Here is a 13,536-nt window from a genome sequence, read left to right on the forward strand (position 1 = left end):
GTCGATGCACCCACGACGCGAGACAATGCCTCCTCATCCCCGCACTCGTCCATCATCACTCATATGTCGTTGAGTCCCTGCCGCACCACGCCGCCGAGAGTTCACGTCGTCGATGCATCACATGTAATGACGCTCCACCGCTAGAACCGTCCACTGGTCCTTCAAGCCAATGCACACTTCCAAGAATGATGACCCAAGAAGGGAACGGCACAAGTGCGCCGCAATCATCCGATCGACTGGTCTTGAGTTTTCCCCGGAGGTAGTGGAAGGAGTTGGGAGCTTCACCTCGATGATGCATTCAAGAAGGAAACAACGTCGAGGGTATCACCATCATTGGCTCCGCCACCGATCGAAGACCGGGGTTTCACCCGGATCTGTCACATGAGCTTTCAACTGACAACATGTGCACCGTCTAGATCGTCTTGAAAGTCCCAGATTGACCACCCAGATCCGACGACCATCCACAACCGTACTGCCACCGTGGGAGCCCTGGCACACCGGCCTCTACCTGCGTGTGCCACCATTGTAGCCTGGGAGGAGGACCGCCACCCTACCTCGCCAAACTGTGAGAACCGCCGAGAGGAATGCCCCAAGCTCATCACTACCCCCTCCGTTTCTTTTTACTCAGCGTATAAGATTTGGTCAAAGTCAAACAACATAAAGTTTGACCAAATTTATATAAAAAATATGAATATCTACTATATTAAAATTATATAGTATGAAAATACATCTCATGGTGCATCTGATAATATTGATTTCATGTTGTGAATGTTGATATTTTTTAATATAAAGTTAGTCAAACTAATCCGGAGCCAAAGTCACCAGGTCAACGGTGCAGGTCCACCTTGGATAGGAACATCGCCACGTCATGCCGCCGTGAGAGGCCTGGGCTTCACCTACCACCACTATCCAGGGCCGCTGCCTCGGGTCGCCACCGTCAAGAAGTCCTTCACGCTGTCGTATCACCCATGCAGGCGCCCCACGCCGGCGAGCAGGGGTGCCACATTGCCTTGTGCTTCGCCTAGGACCGAGGAGACCAGCCAGCGTCACCCCATCGCGCGAGGGGAAGAAGATGCCCCACCACTGCCCGCACCGGTCAGGCTTCGCCCGTCCGCGCCCTTGGGCGAGGACGAGGGAGCGGGAGGCAGGCGGAGGCGACATGCGGCGGAGATCGGAGGTCCCTCCCTGTCGCCTCGCGGGGGCGGTATGGGTGAATTAGGTCGTGTGATGTTAGGTCATGGGTGTGTTTCTCTGTGCCTCAATCCGAAACGCTGTATAAACGACCAAAAAAACATAAAAAAATGAAAATGAAAATGAAATGAAAAAATGAAAAAAAAAATGCTGCTTTTAAGGTCTCGTACGTGTGTGTGTGTGTGTGTACAAGCTTGCAAGGAAGGACACGGAAAGGGGAACACATACATACTCTTCATCCTATATATATACCTACCCACTTACAGACCGAGCAGATCACTCCGTAGTACATGCAGCGATCGACTCTTGAAACTAAAGTAGTAGCTATGGACGCTAGCAGTCTTAGACCCTCGATAGCCTCTGTGCCAACGAGCCGATTGCTCCCGATACATACGCCGAGATCGGCAGCGGCCGAATGGACGACGACGGGCAATTCCCCGGCGGCTACGGAGGAGGAGGAGCCTGTCACCCCTACTGCAAGACTCATGGAAGCTATATACATCGTCGTTACCATCGGCCTTGGCTCTCCCGTAAACCTACCAGTCTTCAGCGCCGGCGTCGCCGCCGAACTTGCCCGTTTCCCACGCTTCCGCAGCATCCAAGTAAGAATACATGCATACTCTTACCAGTAACAGCATACTTAACGTTTTTGTCACTAGGTAGGTAAATCAAACGAGTTCATGCGTGTGTCAAATGGCAGGTGATAGATGGAGATGAGTCAAAGGACGGCAACAACCCGCGGTGGGCGCGCACGGCGGTGAACGTAGAAGACCACATGATCGTCCCGACGCTAAATCCCGCCGCTGTGAAGGCCGACCCAGACCGGGCCGTGGAGGATTACGTGGCCTCAGTGTACACACTCCCCATGGACTACTCCCGCCCTCTATGGGAGTTCCACTTCCTCGACTTCCCGACCTCCGAGGCGTCCTCCACCGTGGTGTTACGCGTGCACCACTCCCTCGGCGACGGGATGTCGCTCATCACACTCCTCCTGGCGTCCGCGCGCAGCGCCGCCGACCCGACGCGCCTGCCGACCATGCCAGAGCAGCCGGCGCGCACAGGCGCCATCTACGCGCCGCGGCGCCGTGACCGGACATCTGCTGGCGCCCTAGCGGCGTTCATCAGGTGGATCTGGCTGTATCTGGTGCTCGCATGGAACACCATGGTGGACGTCAGCTTCTTCGCTGCGACGACTGTGTTCCTGAGGGACCCGTGCACACCCTTCAGACGCGCGGAAGGCGACGTCTCGTTCAACCCCCGTAGGCGCTTTGTGCACCGAAGCCTCAGCTTGGACGACGTCAAGTTCATCAAGGATGCCATGGGTTGCGTAAGTATATATACCTTACTTATGTACTGGCTATCTAGCTGTCCTGTTCAATGGATCGACGATCACATAACTCTTCGAAAAACCTGACCGCTTTTTGATAGATCCCGTGGATCGTCAAGGCTAGATGTGTTCGATGATGGTAGTGATTAATACCTTGTATAGTGATGAGCTCCCTCTAGAGGCCGTCGTGACGTAGTGGCGACGGTGGGGAAACAGAGAGGTGACGGCGGTGATGGACTTCCCATCGCTTCAGTGCTACCCTCTGGATCGGATTAGGGTTGAGAGTGGGGAACCAGTGGCGGCGGCGAACCTCGTAACTTGTGCCATGGTTCCCACCTCCTCTTTATAGCACTGCGCAACAGGGGCCCACCAGCCTTACTTGGGCTGGACGCCCCCGGTCAGGGCGTGGGTCAAGGTTCCAATGGACCGTTGGGCCCATTGAACGAGAGATCAACCTAACATTCTCCCCCTTGATCTCATCATATGCTTTCAACTTTACTCGTTCCGCAACAGATCAATACATAGGGCATGTTTCATCGTCACAGCTCAATTGCCGATGGAATCAGACAGACACAATGTACCTCTCTATTTTGAGACGGATTCTTTAACCTTGGGCCCTTTGTTGTCCAGAAATATTAGACTATACCATAAAACCCATGTCGATTGTGTGTTCTCCGAACACACTAGGCGGTAAGCCTTTGATAAGCAGATCTGCAAACACTTGTTTGTTGCTTTTATGCTTCAAGCATTTTTCCATAATTCCGGACTTTCTCCTTCACAACACGTAACTCTTTGTCAGCGTGTTTGGCATCAACACCTGACTCGTTGTGATAGGAGCGAGATATCTTAAAATGGTTATCGTTGCTGTCAACCATTATCAACTCCGGGTACAGGTAGCCTTAACCAATTTTCCTGTCCCTCAGCCTCATATCAAGCTATAACATATCATTGCATCACATTGATAACAATCGTTTCACTCATTTGGAGATTTTCCAGACAAAACTCCGAGTATGAAAGTTAGCGACAATTGTGAATTTCGCTATACATTTCACAAGTCCTGCCTTTGTACTCACAATCTTTTGAGAGCAGTTATTTCTTTTAGCATGAGACCGATATCTTTGACTCCATTCCATTGATTTATCTATGGACTGGACATTGCCAAAACAACCCGGATATATACGTGAACAGTGTCAGGGTAACATCTTGAGCTTTCAACAACTGAAGCATATGGTACCATATTGGCTTACAATCTTTTCTTATTAACTTTTGAAACACCATAGTTTCCAGTTCCATTACCCTTGACTATAAGAACAGGCGTAGGTTTTCTCGTATGCATACTTTAGAAATCTTTCTTAGCATTTTCATGCGACATTCCTAATACCCCCTTTTATTCTTTTGAACCCTGAGGACAAGAACTTCTTCTCTCCTCCTACACTAGAATTGACATCACCACTAGCAACTAGGACGTCATCCACATGCACAGGAATTGGGAAACGAATTTCCCATTCTATAACTTTGCATGAATGCAATTGTCCTCACATTTTCTTTGCACAAAATCTTCTGATTTAAGTCATGTTTTACACCTTTAGATATTTCCTTTGGAGTCACATTTGCCTTGTAGACCCTTCATAAAGTCTATGTTAGTAAAATTCAAATGATGGAATTTCACTAACATAGACTTTATAGTAGTCACAAGTATCTGATTTTCACATTCCTAGAGACCATCAAAATCTCAGGTACTGGCACTTCTTTCATATGGGGTTGTCGTTGCTCTGTCATTGCCAAGAGGAAAATTAATCCTATAGTCACCCATTTCCAAAAGGCAATAGGTTTTATAGGGACCTGTATCACAAGATCCCTTGTAGAGCTAACAACAGGTGTTGTATAGGTCATACAACATGCTCCCCCAGATTACTCCATCTTCACTGAAGAAATGGCGTATCTTTGAACTTTCTTCTTTATGGCACTTTAAGCACCACTGTTGTATTCCTTAGTCTGCTTTCGGAACTATAAAAGATCCGAAAATACAACTGTTTCTTTTCTTTAGGGGTATCACAATGACGGTATTGAGATGACTGTCGTACTCCCCTTGACAATCACATTCTTCATTAATGGATCATTTTAGATGCATAATGTGCATCACATCATCTAAAGTACAGAGGAGTCATGAAATACATTACAATGTATTTCATGTCTCTTTCTCCCCCTCGAAATGTGGCAAGAACTTTTCTGCCACAATTTGGAAACCCATTCATAGCTCTTGTGAAATGAGGAAACTTCCATTATCTAGTTCATTCATCTTATCACTTCATGTAAAATGAAGTTATAAGTTAGCTAGTATGGGAGTACTTTTTCCTCATTTCCTTTCAGAAACTCAACAGAATTCTTTATCATTGTCTCTTTTGCAAGTCACACTTGCATATCATTCTTGTCTTTAGGTTCATCTGTTACTTTTATCCTTTCTGAATTTAGTGATTGCATAATGATCGTTACACATAAGGTGTACGGTCGATACTAGGAAAGCTTAATAGCTACTCCATACTTTTCTCCCATAGTGGGACACATTAACCGCACATGAGTCATCATAACTTTCTCCTGTCATACAGGATAAGGCCTTTGCCAAAATTTCTCCTCCCATATACGGATTGTTGACATAATACAATGTCAACTTTACCCGGTTACGCAGACATTCTTCCCAGAATTTTCCCGCCATGCGGGTAATTCCCTGTAAGGGACATAAATGTCATAATTGGCTCTTTTGACTGTATCAAATTCAGAAATAAATCTGAATTATCTTTGACACACCTGTTTGATCCGACGTTGGTCAAATTAAACATGCATGTTGCTTGTTTCATTTCAATCATGTTGACTGAAAAGGGAGACTTCATCGTAGAGAGTACATGAAAGACATTCGTCAACCAAGACTCTCAATGATCTATCTCTTTTCTTTTCTTGAATTAATATCCAAGAGTTCTTTTCTTTTGAAGCCATTCTTTGGAGAGAATTTATTCCCTCAAGTTATGACCTTTCTTTTCCATCTTTCGGGTCACTAGTACCCAAAACATTCGCTTTCATGAGTGAAAGCTTGAATAACTTTTAGTCTGAGAAAACTTAGCCAATAAACAACGGTAATGAGCATAAAAATAACCCTACGTTGGTTTGATTAAAATCATGCACATTAAACCTTTTAAAACTTTCAGGAATATTCTAAATCACCGTGATGGCAAAATTAGAATAAAACATCATCCTTCTACATTAATTCCATATCATCGTTGGGCAGAAATGGAAATAATGCATATAACTCATAAACAATGTGATGATAATATTCTTATTGAACAACTTTGCTAAGAAATAATCACCATCATTAACCATATTGTAGCAGAAATAGAAATATGCATTTCTCAATGTGTGCTCCGAAAATTTATCACTTTGATACAAAATTTATCAGAGATTTAAGCTTTAAACATAAGATGACTCATACAATTATAGTATTGTTATCATCAACGTTGGTCAGAAAATAACAATACCATATTTAACTTTAAAACAAACATCATTCTATTGTCATAGCTGAAATTGTTTGAATCTTATTTCACCCACAAGGGAAAAACTTTGCTAATAACTGTTCTTCCAATTATATTTTCCCGTTGGTTCCAATTTAATTGAAGGACTAAACCTTTTTACTTTGCAGCGGAAAAACGTGAATATAAAAATTCATGCACCTTTACAGAAAAATATTCTGTTAAAATCAAAGTTTCATGAACTTTATAATTACTTTTATAAAATCCATGAACTTTTCTTTTTCTGAAAAAATATTGTATTTTCAGAAACTTTTTATTTTTCTTTGCAGAAAAATAATGTCACTATTACAGAAAAATATATTCTGTCATAATTCAAAATAAAATAAAATTCATGAACTTCATAATCCCTTCTTATAAAATCCATGAAATTTTCTTTTTCTAAAAATCTTATTTTATTTTCATAACCTTTTATTTTTCTTTTCAGAAAAATAATATTACAATTCTATCTTCATTTACAGAAACTTTGAACTTTTCTTTAATTTCTATTTTTCTAAACATATTTCCATAGAAAAAATGCATAGAAAATCATTTTTAGATCTCTCTAAAATAGACAGCAAACTTAAAATTCATTTATGACAAAATTTGGTCGGCTAGGCCGGCTTGTGGCCTCGGCCCGACAGGGCAAGGCCGCGCCTCGGACTTGGCTCCCGCCGGCCTTGGGCCTGCTCCAGCTGCCTCTCTGGCCCAAAGGCCTGAGCCTGTCGGCCTGCCTGCGCCCCGATCGGCCCGTGGTGGCATTAGGGTTTCGCCCGGGGAAATCTTGGGCATCCGTGGCCATCCAACGGACCACCGGCCATCTCGCAGCAACAAAACCAGCAGCCGGCTCGGTCGGGACAAAAACCCTAGCCATTCTCCCCCTAGCGCAGCGCCTCTCTCCCTAGCCCGCCGCTCTCTCGGCCCTTCTCGCCCGTGGCCGGCTTGAGCTGCTCGTGCGTGGCGGCGCCTTGCCTCGCCGGCGAGAGCCTTGGACGGCCCTTCTTCTTCCCCTTGCCGACTCGGGCTTCTTTGCGTGGCGGCGTCTCGTCCCGCTAGCGAGAGCCCCGGCCGGCTACCTTTTTCCTTCGCGTAGCGGCGGCCTCCTCCGCTCCTCTTGCCGGTGCGCGCCCTCTCCCGAGGGGGAGTGCGCCTCCGTCGAGGGGGGTGTTGGAGTGCCAACTGCCACTCTTTTCGTTTTCTCAAGAGAGAGACAGAATCATGGCGCGTGGCCTCCCCTTTCGCCGGTGGCGCGTTCCCTTGCGGGAGCGCGTTGCCGTCGAGTGGGTTGGCAGGGCGAATCTTTGTTTTTCTTTGCATGTTCCTCTCCCTCTTTTTTTTCTTGCCTTTTGCGGATCGAATCCGTATACTTTTCTTCGTTTTCTTTTGGATCTAGATCCGTACTTTGCCTCCGAGGAGGTAGGTTCTTCTTCCCCACACCTCGGCTTGCCGATGCATGTGGGGATCGAGAGGAACAGGCGCGGCCTTGCGGCAGCGCTTCTTTGCCGGATAGGAATCTAGTGACTTACATTTTCTTTTGCTTTTCATCTTGATCTTTGCCCTCTTCTAAGGTTCTTAATGGGGAGGAAAAACTTTTATGTACATGTTTCATCCGAAAACACATCTAATGCCAACTTGGCTCATGATACCATTGATAGATCACGTGGATCTTAGGCTAGGCGTGTTCGGGATGATGTAATAGATTAATACCTTGTGGCGTGCTCTATGAGCTCCCTTCCGAGACCGTCGTGAGGTGATGACGACGGTGGGGAAGGAGAGAGAGATGCGGTAGCGGCGGCGGTGGACTTCCCATCGCTTCAGTGCATCCCTCTAGATAGGATTAGGGTTGAGAGTGGGGAACCAGTGGCGGCGGCGAACCTCGTAACTTGTGCCACGGTCTCCACCTCCTCTTTATAGCACTGCGCGACAGGGGCCCACCAGCCTTACTTGGGCTGGACGCCCCCGATCAGGGCGTGGGTCAAGGTTTCAATGGGCCGTTGGGCCCATTGAACGAGAGATCAACCTAACACTTTTTGCATGCATATACAAAAGGAATGAATGTTGATTTCACAAATTTTTAAATCAAAAGTAGGACTCCCAAGCCGGATACCTTCAATGGTACCTTTACTCCATTACCGTGGTTAATTACTAAAAGTGCCCGATTTTCTTATGCAAACCTCGATACATATTGTAGATGTAGAGTTTATGCTATAGTATGGTTTTTAATCTCAAAATCATCTTTAATCTGATATCATCAGTTTTATCTTTAAGATAGCGGTAATAATTATGCTTCTGTGCGTGTCTAGCTATTTGCATGCTAATATTACTATGTGTGTTTTTTCTTTTCTGGAGACTGTCAATGATGTGCTGGTTGGGGCAACTTCCGCTGCTCTGTCACGCTATTACTTTCGCAAGTCTGGTAGGGTATATAATTTCTCCCACAAGCCAAGGTACTGTACTTACTATACACATTAATTCATGTAAATATCTTCAACTTGTGTTAGGTGGCACTAACACCTACAGAACATGGTTGCGCTCTGTCCTCCTTGTCAATACAAGGCCAACCGCTAGCCTACAAGTAAGTTTTTCTTTCATCAAATAATGTAAATTTCCAAAAGCATGTCATTACCGATATTCATTTATGTTTCTGCACTTCGAATGACTACACCTTTCTTGTCTAAATAGATGACATTTCACTTGTCAGACCAATTATCAAACGTGCAAGTTTTGAGCCGTTACTTTTCATATGAATGCGCCTACAAGATTATGGATCATTTTATTATGATAAAAATTCTTGAAAAACAAATACTACATGCACAGCTGACAAGCCTAAATAAATTCAGTGTATCTTACTAGTAGTTTGACTATATATACGTGTGTTGAAACGTTATTTGTTTCCGAATGGTAGATATCATCTCACTATAAAGCATGTGATTATGTTAGTCTAATGCTTTCATACAACAATGTACAGACATATGCTAATATGATAGAATCCGGTAAGAGTAACGATGTGGTATGGGGAAATCAACTAGGCTACATCCTCCTACCATTTCATTTGGCGATGCACGGTGACCCACTTGCATATGTTCGCAAGGCTAAGATGACAGTGGATAGGAAAAAGAGCTCACTTGAAGCTATCTTCACATGTAAGACAAGTGAAGTTTTTGTCAAAATGTTTGGTTTGAAGGTATATTTGCTACCCATTTACTTAAATATCTTCCGTAAAATTGAATTACATTAATTAAGAAACTCCTTGTTTAAAAATTCCACATTGTTTTTTAGTTATTATACATGTTTGTAACTGTTTGTCTTGACAATCCAAGCAGGCGGGTGCTTTTATCATCCGTCGTATGTTGGCCAATACAACTATTTCGTTCTCAAACATGGTTGGACCAACTGAAAAAATAGAGTTGTGTGGGCATCCGGTTGTCTTCATTGCGCCTAGCGTTTATGGAGTTCCACAAGTAAGTCACCCATGATCTTACGTCGAAAACCTTTGATCTTAAACCAAAACTTTAGTTTTGTCAAACTCAACTTATCTACAAAAGAACCCACTATGCAAGGGCATTGGTTGTAATGCTTTGGTTTGGAACGGAAAGCCACTTAAAATGGTCTAAATTATCAAAACCACTCACGTGATCTACTTTAGTTGATTGGGGAAAAAGAGAATACAGAACCACAACATTATACATGCTACCACATTGTCATATAATTATATTCAATATTTTAGATGCACCAAGGAGAAACTAAATGTATATAACTAGAAAGACCAAATTCAAGTTAAAGTGTACCCAAAAGTAGGTGAGGTGTGCTCTGAAATCTCTCTCCAATGGAGTTTATAGGACAATGAGATAGTTAGGAGTATCTACATTTATACATTTCCTCGTCCTCCTCTTCTTTTGTAAGCGAATTTGAACACAAGACACTACACATGTGTAGATGCAATTCTAGATAGAACTATCTGGATAGTTTTGTCATTAAATGGATACCCGACTAAGGACATAACTTGACCTTCTGTAGGCATACATGAATACACACACCCAACCAAGCTAAATTTAACTTCTTGGAACAATACAAGTAGAGAAATAGAAATGGAAGTAAACATATAAAATTCAATCATTCTAACACCCTAGTTTGTAATTAATCACAAGTGTTTCTTTTGTAGACGTTGATTGTGCACTACCAGAGTTATGTTAGCACTGTTAAGATAGTTTTATCACTTGATGAGGAAATAATTCCAGATTATAGTCAACTTCTGGATGACTTTATCGAGTCCTTCCGGCTCATTAAGGATGCAGCTTCAAGGCTTTCAGAATCCATCAAGAAAGAGTAATAAATGGTGAATTACTTAGTTAACTTATCAAAATTGTATAATGTCGGCATTGTACTCCTACATATTCGATGTGTGTATCACGGGTCTTGACAAAGCACATACAAAAATAAAATGTATGAAACCATCGTTGCAGATAAATGTATTAGGACAATATTATTGTTGGACAATGATTTATCACGAGGAATAATATGGAGTATGCATTTATACAAGGACCAAAGCATCCACGAAGAACAATATCAAGGGTACTAAGTACCAAAGGTAGTAAGCTTCTCAACTTCTCACTTCCACGTATCACCGTGGAGAACTAAAACCGATGCAACTAATGCAATGGCAAGAACACACGAAGTGGTCAAGTCCCTCGCACTCAAATCCCTCCACAACAACAAAAGCTATGGAGAAATATGAGAGGAAGAACAAGGAGCTCACAAAGAACTCCAAGATCAAGATCCAAGGGGTTCCCCTCACATAGAGGAGAAAGTGATTGGTGGAGATGTGGATCTAGATCTCCTCTCTCTTTTCCCTCAAGAACAAGCAAGAATCATTGGAGGGATAGAGAGTAATCAAGCTCTAAGAATGTCAACAATGGAGGTAGAACAAGAGCTCAACGGATGAATTAGGCCAAGGGGGAAGAAGACCCCCTTTATATAGTGGGGGAAGGAATCAGACCGTTACCCCCACTTTCTGTCCGAGCTCCAGCGGTACTACCGCTGGCCCCAGCGGTACTACCGCTGGGCTCCTAGTAGTGCAACGGCACTACCACCGCCAAGAAAGTCTTCGCAAAAAAGGTCCGTCCACGAACAACCGCTAGGCAGGCGGTACTAAGCTCCTGGAGCGGTACTACCGCTGACCAGGGGCGGTACTACCGCCAGCCAGCGGTACTACCGCTAGGGCCAGCGGTACTACCGCCAACTCTAGCGGTACTACCGCTAGGTCCAGCAGTACTACCGCTCGCCACTGAAACAGCCATAACTTTCGCATACGAGCTCCGAATCGAGCAAACCCAAGCTTGTTGGATTCAGGACGACAAGGGCTATCCAAAAGGAAATCTTAAGACCATGCGGTTATGAATATGCCAAAGATATAGAGATGTGAGTCCTCTATGAATGAAGAACCGGCAAAAACTCCAACATCGAAAACATCATAGTAGATGCATATGTACTTCGTTTTCGATGAACTCGAGCTTGTCACGAAGATGACCATAAGCTCTAAAACTCACAAAGAGAAACACCAAACAAGAACCAAGAAGTATGATGCAAGGATGCAAATGGTTTGAGCTCTCAACGAATGATACGATCAAGCTACTCACTTGAGAGCCCCCTTGATAGTACAGCAATCTATCCTAAACAGAAAACCTATCAAGGGCAAACCTATACCTTGCACCTCGTCCTCTTGAGCTAGATGATGATGATCTTGTCTTCCTCAAGATGGACCACCTTTCTTGATTGTGTTGGTTTGATGAAGACTAGTTGATTGCTCCCCCATACTCACTATGGGTGAGCCACTCTTCAGCATATCTTCACAAGTCCATTGCCACCACAACGGACGGCAAGCTTCAAGCATGATATCTTCATGCTGATCCACTTGAACTTGCACATCGCAATCTTGATGACGATCACAACTTGACGTCATACTTCATTGGTTGTATTAGATCTTCCCTTTGACGCAAGCCCATGGAAACATACCTAACCCCCACATAGAACTCTCACGAAGACCATGGGTTAGTACACAGATACGTAATGGACAATGCTTACCATACAATGGGATCACTTGATCCCTCTCGGTACATCTTGTACGCTTTGTGTGTTGATCATCTTGATTTGCTCATGGGTTGTATGAGATATTCCCTTTGACGCAAGCCCATGGAAACACACCTAACCCCCACATAGAACTCTCACGAAGACCATGGGTTAGTACACAAATACATAATGGACAATGCTTACCATACCATGGGATCACTTGATCCCTCTCGGTACATCTTGTACGCTTTGTGTGTTGATCATCTTGATTTCCTCTTTGTCTGAGATCTTGATCAACCATGTGTCTCTATGACAATTCTTTGGATAATACCTTGAATACCATCTTGGTCATCATATAAACTCCTTGAACCCAACAGATGGACTTCAAGAAGTGCCTATGGACAAATCCTTGTGTGTTGATCATCTTGATTTACTCTTTGTCTGAGATCTTGATCAACCATGTGTCTCTATGACCATTCTTTGGATAATACCTTGAATACCATCTTGGTCATCATATAAACTCCTTGAACCCAACAGATGGACTTCAAGAAGTGCCTATGGACAAATCCTTGTGTGTTGATCATCTTGATTTACTCTTTGTCTGAGATCTTGATCAACCATGTGTCTTTATGACCATTCTTTGGATAATACCTTGAATACCATCTTGGTCATCATATAAACTCCTTGAACCCAACAGATGGACTTCAAGAAGTGCCTATGGACAAATCCTATAAATGTAACTTAAGGAAACCATTAGTCCATAGGAATTGTCATCAATTACCAAAACCACATATGGAGATATATGCTCTAACAAATGCATTAAGTCAGCACATGCCTATATATACCGAATTTTGCATCAGTTAAGGCTCCCTCCACCGTTCGGTGACCAGAGCTGTCATCATGATCTCCATCCTCCGCCATTCGGTCACCGAAGCCGTCATGACCTCCTTCCTCCTTCATTGTTGGATCACCAGAGCCATCATGACCTCCTTCCTCCTCCATTGTTGGATCACTGGAGCCTTCATCCTCTCATTCTTGACCATCGGTGTCGTTGAGAAACGACAAGGGATCACATGTGTCACGAATTATATCCCCCAACAAATCTTCTTTTTCCCAGTCTCTGTCCATGGTTTCTGCAAACATTACAACATGGCAATATACAAACATGAGAGATGGATTAGCGTGGCCTCGATAGTTGGTCAGGGAAGCGGATCGCCTCTCTCTCATGCATGTACGACGTCCCCCCTCATGTCGAAGTTATTGGGAAGGGGGTAGATCGACAACGACGCTCTTTCTTCTAGGGTTTGGGTGGCCTCGATAGTTGGTCGGGCGAGTGGACCGCCTCTCTCTCATGCATGTCCGACGTCCCCCCTCATGTCGAAGTTATTGGGGAGGGTG

The sequence above is a fragment of the Hordeum vulgare genome, chromosome 5H (assembly GCF_904849725.1).
Source record: "Hordeum vulgare subsp. vulgare chromosome 5H, MorexV3_pseudomolecules_assembly, whole genome shotgun sequence".
Lineage (NCBI taxonomy): Eukaryota > Viridiplantae > Streptophyta > Magnoliopsida > Poales > Poaceae > Hordeum > Hordeum vulgare.